Source organism: Sorex fumeus, unplaced genomic scaffold (genome assembly GCF_029834395.1).
Source record: "Sorex fumeus unplaced genomic scaffold, SorFum_2.1 ptg000141l, whole genome shotgun sequence".
Lineage (NCBI taxonomy): Eukaryota > Metazoa > Chordata > Mammalia > Eulipotyphla > Soricidae > Sorex > Sorex fumeus.
Genome location: NW_026606198.1, coordinates 31252 through 45299, shown reverse-complemented (window position 1 = coordinate 45299; position 14048 = coordinate 31252).

Below are 14048 nucleotides of genomic sequence, written 5' to 3'. Positions count from 1 at the left end.
CTACGATTTCTAAAGTTTTGTACACATCTGAAAGGGAGCAGAATTTTCTTTGATTTATTTGTTTATTTGTGCTTCCTGTTTTTTTAGTGTAAGTAATAATTTTGATTTAGTTTTTTAAGAGGGCTAAATCAAGATACCAAATGTTTTGGTATTATCCTGTTCTAAATAATAATCTTTATTAGTATTATTATGAATAATCCAATGTTTTCATTAAGAATTTCCTGAGTTAGGTTTCGACTTTTTAAAATTCTGTTTAGATATCATCAGTGGAAAAAAGCTGATTTAATTCTTAATTATTTACATTTCTGTTATTAAGGCGGTGCCTACTGAAAACATTATGAAGTTCCCGATAGGATGTTTAAAATGAAATTAGCAAATTGAATTAATAAGGGTGAAAACTTTCATCCAGTTTGAAGGTGTATTTTGGAGATAATTAACATATAGACATATACCAATAATCATCTAACACCAAAAGAACAGACTACACAGGCTGGCAATTCAATCAAAAGAGGTCCCACAAGAATACTACTAAAATAGGAAACTAGCACATTCACTGCCCCTTTATCTTGTCATTTCTAAAGAGGGAGTAATTAGCAATTAAGATACTAGGGCATACAGTCAAAAACTTCTTTAGATTTGGACATAGGTTAAGGACTGAGCCAGATAGACATATAGAGGGGGAAAATAAAAAAAAAAAGACCCAGAATCCAGAATATGTCTGTATGTTCAAGCAGTCAGAAATGCCATTAAGAGTTAGGAAGATGCCTTAGAAGATGTTATGTAGATGATTATATACTTTATATGTATCACTTGTATCACTTGTCATCCCATTGATCATCACTTTGTTTGGGTGGGCGCCAGTAATGTCTCCATTCATCCCTGTTGCTTGTTAGTGCAGCCCAATGGCATCTGCTCGCTCCATGAACACGAAGAGGCTCTAAGTATTTGTTCAGGATTTTGACAAAGAAGTCTGACCATCTCGTACGTGGGCGACCATGTGTCCTTTTGACCTCCCATGGAATCCAGTCGGTAATTGCTCTAGTCCAGCAGTCATCTCTAAATCACATTACCTGTCCAGCCCATCTTATTTTCGATGCCTTGGCAAACAAGACAGCATCTTGATCATCTGATTCTTGATCATCGACAGAGGATGGAACTCCAGATTCCTTCTCTCACTTGAGTGAAACATTATATTCCGGGCATAGCTCTTTCGAGTCCTCCTTGAGATACCTGAATAACATTCGCATACTGTTTTCGTAGGGCCCAGGTCTCTGAGGCAGATGTTAGTGCAGGAAGAATGGTGGAGTCGAAAAGATGTGCCCAGAAACGGAGGTTCTTCATCCTCTTAACAACTTCTTCGACACTCTTGAAGGCATTCCGAGCCACTCTCTTCCTCCTGTGCAGTTCTTGTACCAAGTCATTCATCATGTTGAGTTCTTGACCCAGGTACACATTGCTGCTGCATTCCGAGATGTTCATTCCGTTGAGAGCAAATGGAACATCAAGGACTACTTCGTTTTTCATGAACATTATCTTGGTGAGATTCAGCTGCAGTCTGACCTTTCCACACTCACGGTCGAAGTCAGCCAACATTTGTGCTGCTTGCCTAATGTTTGGTGTTATTAGAATGATGTCATCAGCAAATCAGAGGTGATGTAGTTGCCGACTGTCTATCTTCAGTCCCATTTCTTCCCATTCCAGTCATCGCATGTTGTTCTCAAGGGTGGCATTGAAGAGTTTTGGTGAAATGGTCTCACCCTACTGAATCCCTCTCTTTACGTCAGTGATCACTTCCTTGTAGAATGGTGAGATCCTGGTAGTGAATCCGTAATACAGCTCATGGAGGATACTGATGTATTGAGTTTGAACGCCCTGTTTGGCTAAGGCTTCGATGACCGCTTCAGTCTCAACAGAATCAAAGGCCTTCTTTAAATCAATGAACGTTAGATATAGCAGCATCTTGAACTCTCACAAAACTTCAGTGAGGTTGGTCACCATGTGGATATGGTCGATCATGCTGAATCATTTTCGGAACTCAAGGAGGAGGAAGAGGAGGGTTGAGGAGGAGGATGAGGAGGAGAGGAGGAGGAGGAGGAGGGACAGAGGGCAGGTAGCAAGCAAGCTGCTGATCATTACCGAAGGGACAGATATTGAAGACAGAAAACTATGAATATAAAATAACATTTTAGTCAAATATGAACATTCATATGTCAGAAATCAAGTGTGGGTCTCCTGGGGAAAAATCTAGGAAAAAGACCTTAATAAACAAAAATTCAACTAACTAGAAGAGTGGTAGGAAAATGAGTCTGGATTTAAGTCAGAATTAAATTTCCAACTGTTGCCATTAAATACTGGACACTATAATTCATCATTCCTAATGGTCACATTGGTTCTGTAGATGATCTCAATTTTATAGACATAAGATTAAAAGATGTATAAAACTCAAACTTTTTCCCTGTATCCAAATAAGGATTCTCGTGCAAATTCACATAACAAAATTTCTCAATGAAGTCACTAAATGTACTAATCAGTTGAGGCCTAGTGCAAGGATACTAATTAATTAATTATCCTAATACAAGGATACAAATTAATTAATTAACAAGGATACTAATTAATTCTGTCACTGAGAGTGGTTGATAATAGATGTTGGAAACACAGCATTTTGACCTTGTTACAACCTTCACATTTATAATCAATTAACTTTATTGTATCTGGTTGTAGAGAAAATTATTTCAAACTTACACAAGCAGTTTCCAAAGCATGAGAGGTGAAAATTTAGGCAACTAGTCAGGGTTCTTACAGGAGTCCAACCCATGAGGAAGAGGCTAGACCCTAAAGTCTCCTAATTCCTGCTCTGTCAGAAGTCTGGTCAGTGTGTTGGTGATCTGAGTAGATTCAGCCATAAACTAGAACTTTTTTTCCACTGTTTACTATTATTTGTATTATTTGTATTCTTCTAAGCCTCCTGATTCTGAGTGCACACACTCCTCAGCTGTGGGGACTTCTCAGCAATATGGCTTTGACAGTTTCTTCTTTACCAGAGTTTATCATAAAGAAGGTCATAACAACAAAGTGAATCCTGCCATACTTGCTGTAGCAGCAGGACTGGTAGCAAAGAATGAGGCAAACATATAAAGAGGCCTTAGACTCATGGACTGTCCAAGATTAAGGGAAGTCTGGCATCCCTCAGTGGTCTCAGAGGGAGGCTACTTGTCAGTACCATATTGCTCTCTTCCCTGGCTCCCAATGTGCAAGCCATTGTTTGTTAAGTTGAGAAAGACACCAGGGACAGTTAGTGAGCACACCAAAACGCAATGGGTACATTAAGAGCAAAGGCTGGGTTAGTTCAGACATCCAGTCAACAGGTGTCCTTAAAGTAAAAAATAAAGCTGTGACAGTTTTTTTTTAATTTTTGTCTATCACATTGCCCTCTACATATGAAAAACCCTAAGCTGTTTATTCAGTGGTTTCTTGGGCATATATTTACAGCTGCCAACTATTCCACTTCTGTTCTATTCTTTCCTGGGTGTACTTTTTCTGGTCCTTGATATTCTAAGACTTAGGCTCTTTTGCCCAAGGTATTTCTAGTTAGGGGGACAATTTTTCACACAAAAAAGTTGTTACCAAAAGATTCCTTTCAAGCCAAGAATGGGTTCTTTTTTAACCTTTGTAAAAGATTTGTCCACAGAGACTTTTATAGTGTTCTACCAAATACTTTATTGGAAAAGTGTCCTAGATCAGAGAGCAAGACTGTAAGAGAACTCTGAGGTGACTCAGCCTCTGAGCTGTAGCCTGGGGATTGTGAAGGGGTTGGCTCTCTGATCTGGCTGCCACAGATCTAGTTGGTCTGATTGTGCTCCTCTCCCTGTGGTCTGACAAATCACAAGTCAGGGCAGATTCTAGTGTGGAGTTTCTGGGAGACTTCCACCATTACAGGACATTGCCTTCTCTCTAGGGTACCTCCTTGGTTCTGCCATAGCAGTTTTGGCACTTTTGTGACAGCTGGTAGTTCTCAAGTTGGTGGGTCCCCATGGGTGGCTTATGTTAAGCAGGAGAGGAAAGAGACAGTCACTTTTCCCCCATCTGCCTCTGCCAACAGGGGGCCAGCTGGCAACGCTGGTCTATGGATGAGCACCTGCACAGCACAGATCAGAGCACCCCAGCTACCTCAGGTGACCATCAAGTCACACCTGATATATGTTTGGGCTGCTAAGCACAGGAGTTGATCCCCACCACCCTATTTCAGTCTGCGGAGCAAGGAATTGCTCTTTGTAGGAAAAGAAAACCAGTCCTAGGCCTTTCCCAGGCCTTCTGGATGCTTGTCCTATCTCAAAGAAAAGATGAAGAGTAGATTAGCAGTGAAGTAAAAACATTTTTATTTGGAGGCTTTTAGGAAGGGGAAGAGAGGAGAGCAAAGAGAGAGAGAATAACATGCTCAAGGTTGAACACAGGTTTCTCTAGAAACCATGAGAGCCCCGATACACATCTCAAGAGGGGAGATGTGGGCCACATATGCTCATACAGCACAAGTGCTGAGCCATGTGGACACAAGTAGCACATGGGCTCGCTCGGGCAGCAGATGAGTGCCCTTCCTTTATTCAGGATGGCTTTTACAGAATTTACCAAATCTGTCCCATGTGGGGCTTTTAAGCTAGATCAGAGTCTGTTGCTAGGGTGGTTGCCAAGGGGGTAGAGTTGGGAGTGGTTGATGGTCCTCTTTAAAATTCCTTTCCTGGTGGCTGAAGCAATAGCATAGTGGGTAGGGCGTTTGCCTTGAATGTGGCCAACCCGGGTTTGATTCCCAGCATCCCATATGGTCCCCTGAGCCCCGTCAGGGGTAATTCCTGAGTGCAGAGTCAGGAGTAACCCCTGTGCATTGCCAGGTGTGACCCAAGAAGCCTAAATAAAGTAAAAAAATAAAAAATAAAGTAAATTACTTTCAAAAAAGATTCCTTTCCTGGACTTGTTCCTGCTGGGGCTTCTCTTTGGGGAGGCAGGGGAGAGGAGGATCTAACCTTTTCTGGGCCTCTTGATGCCAGGAGAAGTCATATCAGGGCTTAATTTCTTTGTCCTCGTGGTTGGCTTTTTTTTTTCTTTTTGGGTCACATCCGGCAATGCACAGGGGTTATTCCTATTCCTGGCTCTGCACTCAGGAATTACTCCTGGCAGTGCTCAGGGGACCATATGGGATGCTGGGAATCGAACTCAGGTCGGCCGCATGCAAGGCAAATGCCCTACCCACTGTGCTATTGCTCCAGCCCCATGGTTGGCTTTGTGTAGCCCAAAGCTATTGGTTTTATCACTTCCTAGAAATTTCATTGCCATAGGTTCTTCTCTGTCTACCTTCCCACATCAGCTCCATGGTCTATAGCAAAATACCTCTGGATGGGTGATTTGGTCAGTGGTTTCCCTAATAGTCTGTCTTATAATGAAGCAATTTTCTAATGTCTCTTTCTTAGATACCTTCTTATCAAACATATCTACTAATAAGTTTATATATTCATCTTGATGCGGTGTACATCAGATTTGGTTTCCTAAGTAAGAATGCCCTCTACCAGAACACAGGAAATGGGAAGAACTCTTGGTGGTTGTAATTTTGTTGTATGGCTCATTTAGAACTGATTGGTTAACTTTTCCTGTGCAAGAAAATAGAATAAATATTTAAATATTTATGGACCACACAACCTCTAACACAAGAACTTGTCTCTGCCTTTTGGTTTTTGGTGTAAAAATCTCCAAAGACAATACAGACATGAAAGTGCTTTACAGTATTCCAATAAAACTTGAATAAAAACCATGTAGCCTTTGACCTCTGTATCAACCTTGCTGATCCCTTATTCAGAATAAATCAAATACATTTTGTTAGGGAAGTGGTTCTATCACATGCATCATTTGCAGTCAGTTTGTTTCCAAATATCATATGCAAATGTCCTGTCAGATGTCTTGAATTCATATGGAGTGCCTCATTTTTACTGGGATACTGGGATAATGTATATAAAATTCATTTTTCTTCTTTTCTTTTTAAAATATGTATCCACATATATTTTGCAATTTTTTGCACTACTTCCTTGAAAAATGTTATTGATATTTTGATAGGGATTATATTAAATGTGTAGATTGCTTTAGATAGATCAACCATTTTAACACTGTTTATTCATCTAATACATGAAAATTTTTAATTCATTTCTCTACGTCCCTTTCTATTCTAGCAATACCACAGTTTTTATTGAGTGGTTCTTTATCTCTTTTATTAGGATTAAAACCAAGTATTTTAACTTTGATTTCAATTTCAAATTATATTATAATATATTTTCTTAATTTATTTTATATAACTAATTGTATAAAAAATTATGTGAGCACTAACAGATATAAATTTATTAATTTGGGGTCCTGCTATTTACTTATTTTTCTAGCAATTTTTAGGGAATCTTTAGAGTTTTTCTTGTTATAGATTTATTTCTTATTTTCCAGCTTTTGCTCCTTTTATCTTTTCATGAACTTCTGAAGATACATTAAAGGTTAGTTGTGACAGTAAACAAGAAATTGTCTTGATAAATATTTTATGGGGGAAAAATTGTTGTTCTTGATTTCTGGATATCAACCCTTTATCTGAGTGCAAATATTTTCTCCCACTTGGTTAGATGTCATTTCATTTTAGCCCACTTTTCTTTTGCTGTGCAAACTATTTAGTTTGATCTAGTTGCTTTTATTTATTATTTTATTATGTTGCCTTTGCCAATGGCATAATAAAGCCCCCTTTGAGGTCCAAATCTTATAATATTCTCCTTATATTTCCTCAGTGAACTTTTCTTCCTCAGAAGATCTTTGAAACACATGGAGATTTTTTGGTTTTTAAATTTTGTTATTTATTTATTTTAATTTAAACACAGTGAGATACACAATTATAAAGTTGTTCATGATCGGATTTTTTGGATTTCAATCATAATGTTCCAAGAACCATCTTTCACCAGTGTATATTTTTCATCACTAATCTCTCTCTCTCTCTTTCTCTCTCTCACTCTCTCTCTTCCTCTCTCTCTCTTCTTTTCGGGCTTTATGGTTTGCAACAGATACTGAAAGATTATCATGCATATTCCTTTACCTACTTTCAATACTCAGTTCTTGCCCAAGATCATTTCTAACTATTAAAATCATACTCACCACTTCTCTATCCTAACTTCCCTCTGAGCCCCCACCAACACACACACACACACACACACACACACACACACACTTGTGGCAAACTTCCAATCTTTGACCAGTGCTCCTGGCCCCTGTTTTAACTGGCGTTGGATATTTTCTAATGATGTTTTTATATCCTACAAATGAATGCAGTCATTCTATATCTGACACACTTTTTCTGACTCATTTCCCTTAGCATGATATTCTCCATGTCCATCCATTTATAAGTAAATTTTACTATTTCAATTTTAACAGCTGCATAGTATTCCATTGTGTACATGCACCATTCTTTCTATATCCAGTTTGTTCTCAGGAAACTGGAAAACTACACATAAAAAATAAAGTCAGACCTCTGTCTAATTCCATGCACAAAATACAGATCAAATGGATTAAAGACTTCAACATCAAACCTAAATTCAGAAGATACATGGAAGAAAACATATCAAAACCCCTTCATGATATTGAAGATAAAGGCATCTTTAAAGATGAAAATACCACTAACCAAGGAAGTGGAAGCAAAGATAAAGAAATTGGACTACATTAAACTAAGAAGCTTCTGCACCTCAAAAGAAATGGTGACCAAAATACAAAGACTGCCTATGGAATGGGAAAAAATATTCATCCATTACCTATCTGATAAGAGTTCATATTAAAGCTATATAAGACACTGGTAGAACTTTACAAGAGAAAAACATCCAACCCCATCAAAAAATGGGGAAAAGAAATGAACAGAAACTTCCTCAAAGAAAAAAATTCAAATGGCCAAAAGGCACATGAAAAGTTTCTCTGCATTACCAATAATCAGGGAGATGCAAAGCAAAACAACAATGATGTATTATCTTATGCCACAGAGACTGGCACACATCCAAAAGAAAAAGAACAACCAATGCTGGTGTGGATGTGGGAATAAAGGGACTCTCATTCACTGTTGGTGGGAATGAAGGCTGGTCCAACCTTTCTGGAAAACAATATGAACATTCCTCAAAAAAACATAAATTGAGCTTCCATTTGACCCAGCAATACCATTTCTGGGAATATACCTTGGCACCCAAACACACACAGCAGAAAAACCATCTGTACCTTTATGTAGCAATATTCACTGTAGCAATATTCACAATCGCCAGAATCTGGAAACAACCTTTGATCCACTTTGAATTGACTTTTGTGCAAGGTACAAGATACAGATTCAGCTTTAATATTTTGCATGTAATTACCCAGTCTTCCCAGCATCATTATTTTGAAAAAGGTTTACTCCATTTCATCTTCTCTACTCCTTTTTCAAAAAGTAGCTGCCCATAGGAAAATATTCATCTTGTTAGTGTTTTGATACTTTGTATAATTCTTATTTTTCTACAGTATCTCAAATTTATTTGCGTGTCTATGTTCATAAAGGTTTCCTATTTTTCATATCTACAGAATTTTGTGATTTTTGGTTCACCTGCCAAGGAATTTTATTATATTTGTAAAGAAACAAACTTTGGTTCACTGATACTATGTATCATCTTAAGGATTTCTAATTTATTGATTTCAGTTAAAATTTTTATTATTTTTTACTTTCATGGCATTTAGTTTTATTTCTAGCACCATTTATATTTCCTTTAAATGTAAGTTTCGTTTACTCATCTTTTTTACTGATATGCGACTATTTTGCTATAACTTTCCTCTTAATACTATGTTTTTTTTTCTACTGCATTCCACAGTCTGCTAACTCCTCTCTTCTGTTTTGTTTTTCTTCAAATGTTTTAAACTTATACTTTGACTTTTTATTGTTCCAAGAGTTCTTCAGTATAATGCCTAGTTTTTATGTATTATAGGTTTCTAAACATTGTTTTTAATCTCCAGTAAAATATCGTTATGGGAAAAGATGCTTGATATAATATAAATCAACATGTTTATTGAGACTTCTATTATGTTTGAATATGATATCTTTCAGATTCATTCTCTGTCTGTGATCAATTATCTCTTCCTCAGCTATGAGTGTTAGCTAACAATAATTAGGAAGCGCTAAAGACTCCCAACTATAGGACAGGTGTTGGAATGTGTCATGACCAATCATGGACAACTTCGTAACTGTGTGTCTCAGGGTTATTCAATTAAAAAATGAATTAACGATAACCACAAAAGACTTCCAATACACTTGCCTGAATTTCTTATAAAGAAAGAGGGATCTCAACCTTCTAAAAATTTGCCACATCTCTCTTTAAAAAGCCTGAAATTGTAGGGTAAGCAAATTGCAGGGTAACTTTGATGATTGCCGATTTTTGCTCGAGCGGGCCCAGTAACGTCTCCATTGGAGACTTTGTTGTTACTGTGTTTGGCATATCGAATACTCTCGGCAGCTTGCCAGATTGCCGATAAATATAAGTAATGAGTAATACTAAGGAATGTGATTTCCTCTCATGCTCAAACTGCAGAAATTGCTTGAATTTTGCTCTTGTTCTTTGCTCTGCCAGGAGTGTGTAGTGTCAGGGAAAACTGCATTTCCCAAACCTCAAAAGGAAGGATTTCTACTTCAATCACAAGCCAGCAGAACGGTGATTTCCCCTTTGCTGTGCTAAGGCTCTAATTTTGAAGGTGGTGCTCATAGAGCACTAGAGGAATGGGGCCAGCTTCACCGATTTCTGCCAAATTACCAGCATTCAAAGATTCTTCTCTCTTCAGAATCTCTGCGGTCCAGGAGCACTAAAAGCCCCAGTTCTCCCTCTTCCCGTTTCACCCATGTTTTCTTTTCTTTCTTTCTTTATTTATTTTTAACTGTATCTTTTTTTTTTATTTAATCATTTTTTTTATTAGTGAAACACCATGAGGTACATTTATAGACTTATAAATTTTTGTGCTTGGGTTTCAGTTATACAATGATCAAGTACCCATCCCTCCACCAGTGCCCATCCTCCCGCACCACGGGTCCTAGCATCCCTCCCACCCCCCCATCCACCCCCCCCCACCCCGTCCCACCCTGCCGCTGTGGCAGGGCATTCCCCCTTGTTCTCTCTCTCTCTTCTTTTGGGTACTGTGTTTTGCCAGAGAGGCATTGAGTGGCAATCATGTTTGGTCTATAGACTACTTTTAGCATGTCTCTCCCACCCTGGGAGGGTCCTCACAACACCCTTTATTTGGTGCTCTCTTCTCTATCTGAGCTTCCTTTTCCCCTAGCACATGTGGCTGGCCTTCAAGTCATGGAGCAAAATTCCTGGTACTAATCTCAGCCATTCCTGGGTGTTAGTCTCCCGTTTTGTTGCTTTATGTTCCCCAGATGAATGCAATCTTTCTGTGTCTATCCCGCTCTTTCTGACTCATTTCGCTTAACATGATACTTTCCATGTAGTACCACTTGTATGTAAATTTCATAACTTCATCTTTTCTAACAGCTACATAGTACTCCATTGTGTAAATGTACCAAAGTTTCTTTAACCAGTCATCTGTTCTCGGGCACTCAGGTTTTTTCCAGATTCTGGCTATTGTAAAGAGTGCTGCAATGAACAAACAATTGCAGATGTCACTTCGACTATACCTTTTTGCCTCTCTGGATATATTCCCAGGAGTGCTATAGCTGGGTCAAATGGGAGATCAAATTCTAATTTTTTGAGAATCGTACAGGTATGTCCAGTCTTCCTGTATCTACTCAGGACCAAGAGCTCTAATTGCTTGCGCTTATTCTGCTAATGCCAACAGATATTAGTCACCTTCAAAAATGCAAGTAGGCTCTTGGACTAATGAGAAACCTTACAGTAATTAAGTAATTCAAGTGGCATGATACATTTCCTTGAATTCCATTTGCCTCAGGTGACCTTTTTCATTGTTGAAGTCTATTCCTCCTTTTTTTCTGCGAGCATCAGTGTAATAATTTATAACATGAATTTATCTAACAATAGACTGTTAACCAAAATGGTGCAAAAGTGAGAAAGCTACAAAAAAAAAGAGACCATCTCAGAAATGGACTACAAAATAATTAGTCAAAAGCTGTATAATCAAGGTGGGGTGAGGTGCGGGGGTAGGAGGGCTACTAGGATCATTGGTGGTGGAGAATGGGCACTGGTGGAGGGATGGGTACTCGATCATTGTATAACTGAAACCGAACCATGAAAGTTTGTAAGTCTACAACTGTAACTCATGGTGTTTCACTAATAATAATTAAAAAAGAATATAATTGGTCAGCTGGTTATAGTTGACATTAAAGATGGCTTCATTACTAAAGAAAAAAATTTACAATCTTGTCAAACTTGCTTGGAATATTCACTAATATTCTTTCATTCTTAGTCAAAAAACACACCTAAACTTTTTAAGAGACTAAAATTAATACATATCTTATGCAATAATGAACTTAAATAGAAATCAATAATAGAACAACTGGAAAATTGCAAAACATCTGGAGGTAAAAAAATTCACCTTAACAAGATCTTGGTCAGAAGATTAATGGATAAACAATACTGATATATCCAAATCATTGAATATTACTTATCAATATGAATGAATTACCTATGAAGTTGTAAATTAGTCTAATATTCAATGTACATTACTAAGCAAAGATGTTAATATAAAAAGACTAAATACCTATCCAACGAAATGCTTTTCTAGATAAGGAAAATCTATGGTCAGTGGTTTTCAGTGGAAAGGGGGTAAAAACGATGAGTAGGGAAAGCATAGAGAATGTTTGGTTCTGTGAAAAAGCTCTGTAGTATGATAATATGATGATAGAGATGAGTCGTCATGAATTAGTCCAGACTATAGAATGCAAAATGTCAAGAACTGATTGGGAACTGTAAAATCTAGATGACAATGGTTGGTCGATATAGGTTCTTCCATGATATCAAATGCACATATGGGTGGAGAGATTGATAATGAAAGAACCTATGCATGTGTGTGGGAAGATTTGTACCTTCTTTTTATCTGTATAGATATCTGTATACCTTCTTTTCAAATTTGTTATCAATGAAGTATTCAATCAAAGAGTAAGTAGTAAAGTAAAGTAAAGGCCCTCGCGCTGATCATCGATTTGCTTGAGCGGGCCCAGTAACGTCTCCATTGGAGACTTTGTTGTTACTGTGTCTGGCTTATCGAATACTCTCGGTAGCTTGCCGGGATCTCCGAGAGGGGCGGAGGAATCTAACTCAGGTCGACCATGTTGGCTGCGTGCAAGGCAGACGCCCTACCCGCTGTGCTATCGCTCCAGCCCATCAAAAAGAGAGCAACAATAATAAAAAAATAAGCATGGCAAGCTCAAACAAAGATTAATTAGTTCAAGTTATAAAGTCTTAAATATATCTTAAAAACTTATACCTTAAAAACAATCTCCAATGCACATACTTTCTCTTATATAGACACTCTGTATGTACAAACATACGGTGCATATGAACACAGACACTGGGGTACAAGATGATTTATTTATAGGAGAAACTTAGGACACCAAATGGGTAATCCTTCTGAATTCGCAAAGATTGTATTAAAACTGGTAGTACAACAGAGATCAGAAAATAATAACTCCCTGCATTCTATGCTCTGTAGGTGGTAGATTTGTATTATGCTGATAAAATGGAAAAGAGTTCATAGGTCTGAGCTGCACAGAGCAAGCAGGACATGGGATTGGAGCTGAGTCATGAGGCAATTTATACCTAGAGTTTATGCTAATTGCTTTTGGGTAATTGCTGCTTCCAGGAGTCTCAGAAAATAGAACTAAGATAGAGAGATAGACATAAATATAGACTAATTTATATATGTGTATAATATGTATATATATGTTTTTTGTAGCAATAACTTAGATCTTTAGGATCACTTCTGAAATTCATGTTTCTACAATATATAAATGTACTTTAGTGTTTCCAATATATTTTCCCATCATCACGGTTTCTTCTCACCTAGAATTGCAAATTGGGTTTAAAAAGATTTTTCAATAACCATAGCCTCCTCCTTAAAATTTTACCTTCTAGTTTCAATTAAAAGTAAGTTGTTTTTACCATAAAAGACATCCCCAAGAACCAGAGAATATATATAGTGGGTAAAGTCAATTGCCTTGCATGCCGCTGACCCAGACCCAATACCTGGCACCCCATATGGTCCCCTGAGCCCCATCATAAGTAATCCCTGAGCACAGAGCCAGGAGTAATAAGTCCAAAGCACAGATGGAAGAGACCCTTCAAACAAAAACAAGACAGCCCCAAAATGAGAGTAGTGCAAAGAAACATGAACTTATTTCTTGTTCATTTATGTCTTTGGGGCTGGAGCGATAGCACAGCGGTAGGGCGTTTGCCTTGCACACAGCCAACATGGCCGACCCGAGTTCGATTCCTCCGCCCCTCTTGGAGAGTCCGGCAAGCTACCGAGAGTATCTCGCCTGCACGGCAGAGCCTGGCAAGCTCACCGTGACGTATTCGATATGCCAAACACAGTAACAACAAAGTCTCCAATGGAGACGTTACTGGGCCCGCTCGAGCAAATTGATGAACAACGGGAGGGCCTTATGTCTTTTGAATGGTTATAGAACTTTTTGGTACAGTTTTCTTGACCTCTAATATCCCTGATAATGTGTTTGAATCATGGGAGCTTAAGAGAAGAGAGACATGAAGTGTTTGACATCAGCTTGACGGAGGACCTGTGAGTGGATCACTCAAACTTCACATCATGCTCATCATATGAAGTGAGAACCCCAGTTGGGGCTAAGGAAATGCCAACTTCCCATTGGCCAGAAGGGAACAGAAGCAAAAGTGTCATCAACATAGAAAACACCCAAAAACAAGTAAAGTAGTTATAAATCTTCCTTAGATAACTATACATCTTTCAGTTTTAAGTTGTTCTACTTCCTTTTTATTGATCTATTTAATATTCTCCTTGATGCTAATGGAAACTTGCGGAAACTGTTATTTCTAAAATTT